Raw genomic sequence first — 13,708 nt, forward strand, 5'->3', positions numbered from 1 at the left:
CGAGGAAATGCCTTTGGATAAATAATTGAGTCATTATAATTTACAAACAGCGGAAGAGTTTCTCCAATTATAAATCCAAAACATTTACACAACAACAAATGGTACATGGAACCCATTCAAGTAAAAAGTCAAACTGACAATATTAGTATAAGTACAGTTTTCCAAACTAAAAATACTCCAATCCAAAAAGAAGGACACCTAGTTCCTATACATCATCCTAATCTGATCATCCTACCAAAAAGCTATACACCCTGAGTATCTCCACGCGCCCCGTGAGATCCTCCTAATGTAACTGCAATCACGCGTTCCCATCTCCATTCCCGTCCGTAGGGTACGAACCGGTAGGATCGTCCTGACTCTCATCTGAGGGCAAAGCCCAGATTTCCACAATAATTGTAAAGGGTCACCAACCGAAATTAACAGATAACACATAACATTTAAGTTTTAAATGCACAAAATAACCTTTCAACTAAGCATGCACCTTAAAAGGATTTTCCATATGCTAAAAGTTCATATAATGCTTGCCAATTAACAATGAACTCAAAATGAAGTTCTCCAACCATCAAGTAATACATAACTGACCAAAGCATTGATAAATCAATTGAGCAATCGATTATCTAACTCAAAATGAGGACTTTTGCTGAGCCAATCGATTGCCAAATCGATTTGGTCAGTTCTGCTGAGTTTTTGCATGACCAAATCGATTTCTAAGTCGATTTTGTCAGTTCTGATGAGTCCCTGTGTTGCCAAATCGATTTCCAAATCGATTTTGGCAGTTTTGCTGAGTTCCTGCCTCTCTGCCAATCGATTTCCAAATCGATTTCTTAAAAGATTTTGAAAGATATATTTATACAATCGATTGGCAAATCGATTAGGTTAAAATAGTGAACTTCCTGCAACTCATCCAATCGATTGGGAAATCGATTTCCCTGCTTATTCTTCCAAAAATACTTAAACTAATTCAATCATACTCACGCATAATTCCAAAACTTAACACTTAGCAATTCCCACACAATCATCACGATGAATTGGTTTTCGAAATAGTTTTACAATCCACCGCACTCACAGACGATAATGAAATTTATGAAATTTACATAAAACAATTTTTTCCTTTCTAGATAGAGTATGAGCGGCTGGAGGTAGATATGTGCGATTTGCTTTCTTTACGGGACCCAATTCATTTCTTATTCCCATATCGACCAAGTTCAATCTTGCGTTGATGCCATCTTTAGACTTTCCTGGAACATTGAGTAACTTACCAATAACACTATCAAATACATTTTTTTCAATATGCATCACATCGAGGAAATGGCTTATATACAATGACTTCCAATATGGCAATTCAAAGAAAATTGACTTTTTCTTCCACCCAGTTTTGACCAGCTCTCCCGCAAAAGGTTTGCCAAATTTATTGCTCAAACCTTGTACTTTTTGAAGTATTTGATCTCCAGTCTGATTTTCCATTGAATGCCTTTCTCCACCCACGATACTGATGGCTATAAGGTAAAAATCTACGATGTCCAAGAAATACATTCTTCTTACAATGTTTCAAGCGCATCCAATTTGTACTCTCTTCACATATAGGACATGCACACTGACCTTTAATGCTATATCCTGATAAATTACCATATGCTGGAAAATCATTAATTGTGCCGAACAACATAGCCCTCAAATTGAAACACTTTTTCCTATACCCATCATAAACTTCCACACTTGTCTCCCACATACTTTTTAAATCTTCGATTAGAGGAGTCAAGTATACGTCGATATCATTCCCCGGTTGTTTGGGTCCAGAAATTAACAGAGACAACATCATAAACTTACGCTTCATACATAACCATGGAGGTAGGTTATATATTACCAAAATCACAGGCCACGTGCTATGTGAGATGCTTTGAAGACCATGTGGATTCATTCCATCAGTAGAAAGTGCAAGTCTTAGATTTCTTGACTCTATCCCGAATTCAGGATACTCGTGATCAATTTTTGCCCATTGTGGGGAATCTGCAGGGTGTCGAAACATTCCATCTCTAATTCTTTCATCTGCATGCCATGTCAAGTGTTTTGAATCTTCTTCACTGCGATACATGCGCCTAAATCTTGGTATTATAGGAAAATACCACACGACTTTTGCTGGAGTAGATTCTTTCTTCTTATATCGAGAGACATTGCATTTTGGACACGCCTTAAGTAGTTCATATTCGTTTCGAAATAAAATGCAATCGTTAGGACACGCATGAATCCTTTCGTAACTCATTCCAATAGAACACAAAATCCGTTTAGCCTCGTAGGTTCGACTGGGAAGTTCATTATCATCTGGCAACATATCTTTTATGAGTGTTAATAATTCTGTAAAGCTTTTATCAGACCATCCATTACTCGCTTTTAAGTTGTACAACTTTAATATCGCTGACAGTCTTGTGAATTTAGTACAACCATTATATAATTCTTTCTCTGCATCACTCAACAAACTTTCAAACATTTTAGGACAATCTCGAAGATCTTCTTCAACTGCTTTTGCGATCTCATCAACTCGGTCCGGCTCATATGTATCTGTATCGAAGTCAGTTGAAGCATATGTCGAACTATTCTCAAAATTAATGTTTCCTTTTTTTTTCTCACCATGTCTTATCCAACATGTGTAGCTTTGATCAATTCCATTACATACTAGATGTCCTTCTAATTCATCTTCTCTAACACGTTTTCCAAAACAACATTTTAAACAAGGACAAACGACTCTATTTGGATCTTTTGCATTCTCTGCAAACTCAACAAACTCTTTCACTCCATTTTCATACTCTTTTGACAATCGATTGGCAGACATCCATTTCCTATCCATATTATACGACCTATATAAATGCAGTTACAAAAATAATAAGCTTTCAAAACATATCAACAAGTTTCAAAAAGAAACCAATATCAACATATCTAATAACAATTTCAAAACAGAAAAGATTTCAAAACAGAACAGGTCAACAAATTTCAAAAAAAAGAGATTTAATATATATATAACAATTTTTAGTTTTCAATTATTAAAAAACTAAAGATTTTTTGACAAAAACAAATTAAAAAATACCTGAGACAACGTAGATGGCTGCACAGTACGTAGAGGATATGAGGGTTCCCAGAGTAGAGGTGATGAGGGTTCGTAAATTTGTTTTAAAAGTAAATTATATTCATTTGAAAGCGCCTGTATTTTACAGCGCTTGTACAAAAAGCGCTGTAATAGGTAGTTAAATTGATTGAAAGCGCATGTATTTTACAGCGCTTGTAAAAAAAGCGTTGTAATAGGTAGTTCAAATATTTGAAAGCGCATGTATTTTACAGCGCTTGTACAAAAAGCGATGTAATATGTAGTTAAATTGATTGAAAGCGCATGTATTTTACAGCGCTTGTGAAAGAAGCGCTGTAAAATAATACGCGAAAGCGCTTCATTTTACAGCGCTTTTGCAAAAAGCGCTGTAAAAGCCTTATAACATTATGCGCAAACGCTATATGACCCTACAACAACACTTTTTTCACAGCGCTTGTCAAAAAAGCGTTGTAAAAGGCTCCGTTATTTTTAAAATATACTTACAACATCGCTTGTATTTAGCAAGCGCTGTAAAAGGAGTGCTATTAAATGTCATTTTTGGCGTAGTGATATTAAACACTTCTAACAATTTAATAATATTATAATAGATTTACAATCAATTACTTTATAAAAACATAATTTGTATATAATCAAGGAGAAAGGAAAAAAAGAAACTAATGATAGAGATACTATTTTCCAATAACATATATTTAATAATTAAATTCATTGAATTGATATAAACAATGGACATGTTTTTTAACTATTAAAAAATAAAATTAAAAGGTACTTCTAACAAAATAATGAGTTATCGTTGTCTCTTTTATTGACGATGAGTCATCAGGGTAGCTAGTCCCTCCAACTCATGTAGTCAACTACTTAAGATAACCATAACTGTAGTCATTCAAATTCAAACATTGGTAATTAAAAGTATCTTTAACATTATTCAGGAGTGCGAAGGCGGCGCCACAACTCCTACTCTTTACTTCAAGTTAAAAACCCATTTAATTACACCTTCCTAGTAATTTATTTGTAATTTACAACTAGTTATAATAACAAAAGTAAGGACACTTGCATCAATATGAATCAACAATTAAAATAAATAAATATAAAATTATTTCACTTTTAAACACTCTCAACTACTCAAAAACTATTGACAAATTCTCAACACTTAGAACGTCTGAAACACAAACACTTTCACCTTCACCTTCACCTTCACCTTCACCTTCACCTAATCACATATACATGCATATAAGTAATTGAATAATTGACATCATGATGTAAAATATTCTCATAGCAATCCAACAACAAGAAATTTATCACAATTAAATTAATAATTTACTCTTTTTTTTAATCAATCCTTATCATTTAACAAAAATTGAAACAAATATTTTTCAATTAGTTATTCGCTGTCGCACACAAGTCAAATACAATTGATAAAATGTAAATAGAGGTAATAACTCTAATCGTTTCACAAGAACTTCTGATATAATAATAATAATCGAATTGAAAATTGAAATTAAAAAAGGGTTTTTTAGATGTTTTATTTAACATATGAGCAAAACGATTAATCCACTTATTCGAGTTTCAGACCTATCACAAATTCTATCAATGAGTTTAATTTCTAATTTGTGATTCTATTCTTATTTGACTATATAATGGATCAAACAAGCGTAATCAATCCTATGTGAATTTGGTTTCTTTGATTGGTTTAAGCATCACAATCATCAAAATATTACAATTAACGATCAAGCCTCGCAAAATTATAATTCAATTAAATTAGAAACCGAAATCAAATTCTATCAAATAAATTTAATCAATATTATTGAAATTCAACTTAAGCGATCAAAATATCAATATAATCAAATAAACAAGAATAGAATCATGAATTGAAATTGAAAGTGTAACCTGAATCTCAAGGTGTTGATGAAACTCTGAACTCGTGGATTAATCTTATAAAATTAGCCTTCCATGAAATTAAAATAAAACTATTTATTTCTTGTAGCAATTTGAATCCTAATTTTTCCGTGTTTAGAAACGTTGGTTTAGGGTTTTAGGGTTTTAGGGTTTAAAAACAAGTGACCCTCTAATTAAAATTATTACAAAAGTACAGATTACAAAATCTGCAATTTAGGCCTAGTAAAGTTCGGAGTTGGTCTTTGCTTCCAACACAAACGTTGTAGCTCAGATTTTTAACTTTCCAACGCCTATTCATATGCGCCAATCCGATATCCAGAGCTCAAGTTATGATCTACAGAGAGAAAAAGAGTCAAAATACAAATAATAAAATTAAAATGCAAATAATAAAATTATAATTCAAATTCGACCCAAAGTTTAGAAACAAACATAAAATATTAATCTAAGATATAAAGAGTTTTTAAAATACCAAACTAAAAAGCTAAAATTATATACCCAAATGCTATAATCAAATTCCCTCACACTTAAGGTTTTGCACTCCGAGCAAAACAATGCATGCGATTCCAAATATTCTTATGAATGCAAAGTGGTGAGAGAAAAAATATTTCTAGCTTAAGGCAATAATGAATAGTTTTGCTATCACAACCAAGGCAAACAAGAGGACAAGTTAACTAAATAATGCATCATAAGTGATAGAGTCCTCCCATGATATAAAATTCTCTCAAAGTGTTTGGGCTACTATTTACACTCAAAGCACATCATGAAAGCTAGCACTACCATAGGCTTGACAAGGATGCGAATACATACATATTTTAAATATTTTTATTTTATTATCTATGTAGACATTTTTATACTACTAACATAAATATTATGAATTTATCATTATTTTAGTGATTTAGAATTTGTGTTGCTCGATATATATATATATATATATATTCTCCTTTTTTTTTTCATAACCCTCAAATTTAAACAAACAAGTTGAGTACCCCTCCACTTATGTAAGGAAAGACTCCTTTATCCCTTATGATTGGATCAATTCATTGTTTTTCACTTTTATGCTTGTAATGAGCTATATAACAAAGAATGGGGTAATTAGGCTCAAAAGGGCTTACACAAATGGATAATTGTAGGGTAGGCTTGTTTTGCTAGTAGCTTAATCATAAACAAATTCCTAGATCATTTCGATATATGCATGCAGACAAGAGTCAAGTCAAGTTCTGGCGTAACTAGCAATCATGAATGAGATAACACCCAAGAAAAAAAAGATGGAAAAATGTATTCCATTCATAATAAGGCTCAAAAATCTCACAAACGTTAATTACTTATCACAAATGATACACAATTTAGCATTTTAATCCAATTTATTTTACCAAGAATGTAAAAATACTATCCAATCATGTCAGTCCAAACAAACTCTCAACATTTACAACCATAAAATCTGATGAAAAATCATGCAATGCAATGTCCATTTTTATTTATTATTTATTTATTTATTTATTTTTGAAATATAATAAATAAAATCCTAAATAATACCCCCACACTTAAATTCAACATTGTCCTCAATGAAAGTAACAAGTATAAAATAAGAGTAAGGAAAAGGAGCTCCCTATTTAAACTTCAGTGTAGGTGGGCTTTTCCAATGAGAGTTATTCTATGGTAGCATCTTCAAGCACAAAGTTCTCATGGAATAGCTTGAGGCGTTGTCCATTTACTTTGAACATTTTCTCGGTGTTGTCACTTTTTATTTCCACTGCACCATGAGTAAAAAATTTAGTAACAACAACAGGGTCAATCCACTTTGATCGAATTTTCCCAGCCATAATTTTCAAACGGGAGTTGAACAATAAAACCTTTTGGCCAATGGAAAATTTCTTCCTAGAAATCATCTTATCATGAAAGTACTTAGTTTTCTCCTTATAGATGCGAGAGTTCTCGTAAGCTTCAAGTCTAAGCTCTTCAAGTTGTTGCAATTGAAGCTTTCTCTCCAAACCTGTTTTCTCCATCTGAAGGTTAAAACTCTTGACCGCCCAATAAGCATGGTGCTCTATTTCTACTATGAGGTGGCATGCCTTACCAAAAATAAGTCGATAAGAGGACATTACTATTGGTGTTTTGTAGGCTGTTCTATGATTCCAAACAACTTCTTCAAGTCGGTGGCTCCAGTTTTTCCTGTTTGGTTGCACCAACTTTTCTAAGATCTATTTGATTTCCCTATTTGAGACTTCAGGTTACCCATTAGTCTGGGGATGATAAGGTGTAGAAACTCTATGCACAACCATATACTTCTGAAGCAAAGCGTCCATGGTGCAGTTGCAAAAATGAGTGCCTTGATCACTTATGATGGCTCGGGGTATTCCAAACCTGCAAAAAATATTTGATCTGATAAAACATGCAACAACTTTAGAATCATTAGTCCTAGTGGGTATTGCTTCCACCCACTTTGAAACATAATCAACAGCTAGTAAAATATAGACATAAACAAAAGATACAAGAAAAGGGCTCATAAAATCAATGCCCCACACATCAAATACTTCCCAGAAAAGCATAGGTTGTTGAGGCATCTCACTCCTACGAGTGATTGTTGTTCCTACTATTTGGCACTGTTCACAAGTTTTTTAAGTCTCAAAAGCATCTTTAAATAAAGTGGGCCAAAAAAATTTTTGAGTCTAAGATTTTTCTTGCTATCCGTTGAGGACCAAAATGTCCTCCAGATTGAGAGGCATGACAAAAACACATCACCTAATCACCTGGTCACTACAGAATTTCCACATATATGGATCATCCCACACATAGTATTTGGAATCACTTTTAAGTTTGTGTATTTGTATTCTGGATGCATCTGCAGGAAAGACTCCAACAACTAGATAATTAACTAAATCAGCAAACCAATGAGTTACCTCGCGCAACTATAGCAGTTGCTCATCAGGGAACTCATCTTGAATTGTGATGGGGTCCTCATCCATTTCTATTCTACACAAATGATCTACCACCAAATTTTCAGCCCCACTCTTATGTTTAATCTCTAAATAAAATTCTTGGAGTAACAACATCCACCAAAGCAACCCTTTCTGCAAGGACAGCTCCCACGACATAGTTAGATGCATCACACATAATTTCAAAAGGGAGGGTCCAATTGGGTGGCTGAATTTTGGGAGTAGAGGTTAGTGATGCCTTTAAGAAATCAAACGCCTTCTTGCATTTGTCATCGAAGGTGAAACTGACATCTTTTTGCAGCAAATTTGCCAGTGGAAGAGATATCTTGCTGAAATCCTTGATAAATCGCATGTAAAAACCTGCATGGCCAAGAAAAGAACGAATCGCGCGGATGCAAGATGGGTAAGAAAAATTAGAAATCACATCAATTTTAGCAGGATCCACTTCAATCCTATTTTTAGAGATCACATGTCCTAAAACTATGCCTTGTTCAACCATAAAATGACATTTTTCATAATTCAGCACAAGGTTAATTTCAATACATCTATGCAAAACTCTACCTAAATTGTTCAAGCATGCATCAAATGAGGAACCATACACAGTAAAATCATCCATGAAAACTTCAATACAATTTTCTATCAAGTCAGAGAAAATACTAATCATGCAGCGTTGGAAAGTGCCAGGAGCATTGCATAGGCTAAAAGGCATCCTCCTGTAGGAAAATGTGCCAAAAGGACAAGTAAACGTAGTCTTTTCTTGGTCCTCTGATGCAATATGGATATGAAAATAACCAGAAAACCATCAAGAAAACAATAATGTGACTTACCAACCAACCGTTCAAGCATCTGATCAATGAATGGTAAAGGAAAATGATCTTTTCTAGTTGTCTGGTTTAGTCTCCTGTAGTCGATGCATACCCTTTAGCTCTTCTGCACTCGTGTGGGGATAAGTTCATTATTTTTATTTTTAACCATTGTGAGTCCAGTTTTCTTTGGGACTACCTGCACCGGACTCACCCATTGACTATCAAAGATGGGGTATATAATGCATGTTTGCTAGAGCTTTGTCACTTCTTTTTTTACAACATCCAGAATTAATGGGTTAAGTCGCCTTTGGGGCTGCCTGACTGATTTTACCCCGTCCTCCAGTAGTATCCTATGCATACATATGGATGGGCTAATACCAGGAATATCAGCCAAGGTCCATTCGATTGCCTTCCTGTGTTTTCTGAAAATCTGCAACAGCTTCTCTTGTTGTTCATCTTCAAGTTTGGCTAAAATAATCACAGGTAACTTGCCACTTCCTTATAAATAAGTATATTTCCAATTTTCAGGAAGTGGTTTAAGCTCTATAGTTGGTGGTTGTTCAATGAAAGGTACAACACCAGTGGCCGAAGCTAAGTCTGCAAAATCAATTATGTTAGTAGAAATATCGATATAAGCACAATGATCAACTTGCAATGCAGCTTCGATCTCAGCACACACATAGCACAATTGAGTATCTGTACCGAATTCACATGTATAAGTATCATCAAAACCAAACAATGAAGGAAAATTAGTAGCAAACATATCGGGGTAAGTGTCATCAACAAATCAGTAACCAATTCAATTTGAAAAATAGAATGCTCTTCCACTGGGTGTTTCATAGCATCAAATATGTTAAATTATACAATGCTATCACCAAATTCCATGGGTAGAGTTCCAGCATGCACATCAATTTTTGTTCTAGGAGTTTTCAAGAATGGTCTGCCTAAGATGATAGGCGCCCTGGTTGACTTATTCTCTCCCTCCATGTCCAGAATGTAAAAATCTGCAGGAAATATCAATTCATTAACTCGAACAAGTACATCCCCCACAAGTCCAGCGATACGAGTATTACTCATGTTCGCATATTGAATGGTAACATTTGTACTCTGTAAAGGTTCAAGAGCAAGAGAGTTAAAAATAGATGTAGGCATAACATTGATGGAAGCTCCTAAATCTAACATAGCATTTTCAAATTGACTATTGCCTATGGTACATGGAATGGACAAAGTTCATGGATCTTTGCATTTCTAAGGCATGGGCTGAATGAGGGCTGAAACATTTCGCCCCATGTTTACTCTTTCATTACCTTTTAACCTTCTCTTGTGTGTGCACAAATCTTTTAAAAAATTTGCATATCTTGAAATCTGTTTAATTACTTCAAGAAGGGGAATGTTCACTTCCACCTTCCTAAATGTATCCAGGATCTTGTTGTCCCTATCTGCCTCGTCCAATATCTTAGTCTCCACTAACCTTTGAGGAAAAGGAAGTGGTATATTTTGCTCAACATTAACAGTTTCAGATATCAAAGTGTCCTCAACAACCTTGTTATTTTTCACTATAGTTTCAGGTACCTTTGGTATTTCAACACCTTTCCCAGACCTCAATGTAATTGAACTGACATTGGGAGCATTTGGATTTACTACTGACTGTGCAGGCAATTGGTTTGACCCCTGAGTTTGCAATTGAATGATTGAAGTGGCTAGTTGACCAATCTTTGTTTCTAAATTTTGAATGGTGGAATATGTTCTTTGTTGAAATTGGAGATTCTGGACAACCATCTATTTAACGAGGTCCTCTAATGAAGGTGCATTGTTTTGCTATTAAGGAATATTTTGATGTTGCTGCCTAGGTTGCTGTTGTGCAGATGAATTCCCCCATCTCAGCATGGGATGGTTTCTCCAACTAGGATTGTACCTGTTAGATGATAGATCATAGTTGGCTTGAGGATTGTATATATTTGCAGCATATGCTTGAGGAGCATCAACAATTGGATCTTCTTGCAATGTAGGACATGAATCTGAAGGATGCTCTGAAGAAGTGAAAATACCACAGACCACTGCTTGGGTTTTACCTTTGGTCAACACTGTTGAATTACTTCTAGTTGCAAACTGCTAAGAATTAATGGACATGTTCTCAATCAATGCCCTTGCCGCTTCTGGGGTCTTATCGACAAGTGGTCCCCCACTAGCAACATCCAAAATGCTTCTATCCATAGGTAGCAAGCTTTCATAAAAATATTGGATGATCAATTGTTTAGAAATCTGGTGATGAGGACTGGTTGACACTAATTTCTTGAATCTCTCCCAATACTCATGTAATGATTCCCTGTCAATCTGTATGATGCCACATATTTCTTTTCTGATTGAAAAGCTCTTGAGGCAGGGAAGAATTTTTCTAAAAACAATATCTTGAGATCATTCCAACTTGTAAGAAAACCTGATTGAAGGTAGTATAACCAGTCCTTGGTAGCATCTTGGAGTGAAAATGGGAAAGCTCTTAGATTAATGTGGTCTTCTATGACTCCTTGATGCTTCATGGTAGAACAAACAATATGGAATTCCTTCCAGTGTTTGTGGAGATCCTCACCTGCTAGACCATTAAAATTTGGAAGCAATTGTATTAAACCAGATTTAAGTTCAAATGGTACAGTAACTTCAGGACATGTGATACATAATGCATTATAATTGACATTAGGTGCAGCAAGTTGTCTTAAAGTTCTATTATTCGCATTAGCCATATTTTGCAACAAGTTGTCAATTTCTGTATCTGACTCTAACTCGTTAACACTAGCAGCTCTATTAAGTCTATCACGTAAATGAAATGTCATTTCTATTCAGGTTCAAGATAATGAAGATTCATAGAACGAGGCCTAAACATGCATCATCATAAAAATGCAATGCAAAATAACAATTATGAAAATTCCAAAAATGTCTCGAATGCTAAAATTGAAGTAAAAAATATAAAAATGGCACCAAAAATTTCTAAAAATCAAATAAAGGCAACGTAATTTTTTTTGGAATTTTGGAGAATATGAAAAATTCAAAAAATGATCTAAACAAAGGAATTTGGGATTTTGACCGTAGTTTCCGTATAAGGAACTTATACTGACTCCTATTCCTTATTTTTTTTCTCTAATTTTCTGGCGAAATTTTGGAGCAATCCGAGACAGTCGCCTAAAAACAGGGTTAATATTATTATCAGAGAGTCCCCGGCAACAGCGCCAATTTGATCTGTTGTCGCACACAGGCCAAATACAATTGATAAAATGTAAATAGAGGTAATAACTCGAATCATTTCGCAAGGACTTATGATATAATAATAATAATCGAATTGACAATTGAAATTAAAAAGGGGTTTTTTAGATTTTTGATTTAACAGATGAGCAAAATGATTAATCCACTTATTTGAGTTTCAGACCTATCACATATTCTACCAATGAGTTTAATTTCGAACTTGTTATTCTATTCTTATTTGACTATAGAATTGATCAAACAAGTGTAATCAATCCTATGTAAATTTGGTTTTGTTGAATGGATTAAGCGTCACAATCATCAAAATGTTATAATTAACGATCAAGCATCGCAAAATTATAATTCAATTAAATTAGAAACCAAAACCAAATTCTGTCAAATAAATTTAATCAATTCTATTAAAATTCAATTTAAGCAATCAAAATATCAATATAATCAAATAAACAAGAATAGAATCATGAATCGAAATTGATAGTGTAACCTGAATCTCAAGGTGTTGATGAAACTCTGAACTCGTGGATTAATCTTATAAAATTAGCCTTCCATGAAATTAAAATAAAACTGTTTATTTCTTGTAGCAATTTGAATCCTAATTTTTCCGTCTTTAGAAAAGAAACAAAACTGTCAATATATAGTACTTGATATTGGGCTTTAGGGTTTAAAAACAAGTGACCCGCTAATTAAAATTATTACAAAATTCCAGATTACGAAATCTGCAATTTAGGTCTAGTAAAGTTCGGAATTGGTCTTTTCTTCCAACACAAAAGTTGTAGTTCAGATTTTTATCTTTCCAACACCTACACATATGCGCCAATCCGATATCCAGAGCTCAAGTTATGACCTACAGGGCGAGAAAGAGTCAAAATACAAATAATACAATTAAAATGCAAATAATAAAATTATAATTCAAATTTGACCCAAAGTTTAGAAACAAGCTAAAAATATTAATCTAAGCTATAAAGATCTTTTTAAATATCAAACTAAAAAGCTAAAAATATGTGCCCAAATGCTACGATAAATTAGCAAGTAAAGTAGCTAAATATTTTTACTCGAAATTAATATACCAATCATAAAACTAAAATAAATATCGTAGTACATAAATCATTTTAGTGGTTAATCAATAGTCTAAAATTTGATTTCATACACTTAAATTATTTTAAAAGGATCACTAATCTTTTAATACCATAAACTAATTTTTCTTCATAATTTCAAACTTTACCTTGGATTACTTCTTAATAAATCTTACAAATTTTTTTTAACTACTTTTAAAATCAATAAGATTACTAAAATTTCACCAATATCTTAACCACCAAAATACCTTTCAAGATATTTAAGCACTCTTAATTTTTTTTTTCAACCTATACTTTGAAATCAAATCAAATCATGTATATAAAATTAGATATAAAATTTTCTAATTCACCAAGACTTCTAAAATAGTTATATTTTTTTGTTCCTGGTTTCTAAAAACTATTTTTCCAACAAATCTTCAAGATTTTATTTTTATTTTTAAAAAAAACACCACATAGTAAAACTTGGCGTAAATTATTTTTCTCTTGTGTGACTAATCTAAATTTTAAATAAAATCATCATTAATATATTTTTATTATTATTATTTTAAGAATCAACACAACTCCAACACAATCTAATTCTCTAAAATAAGTCAACAATAATTCACACATAAAATATTTCCTTTTATAAAATAAATCAAATTTAATCCCTTCACAATTCTT

Source organism: Cicer arietinum, chromosome 3, assembly GCF_000331145.2.
Source record: "Cicer arietinum cultivar CDC Frontier isolate Library 1 chromosome 3, Cicar.CDCFrontier_v2.0, whole genome shotgun sequence".
NCBI classification, from domain to species: domain Eukaryota; kingdom Viridiplantae; phylum Streptophyta; class Magnoliopsida; order Fabales; family Fabaceae; genus Cicer; species Cicer arietinum.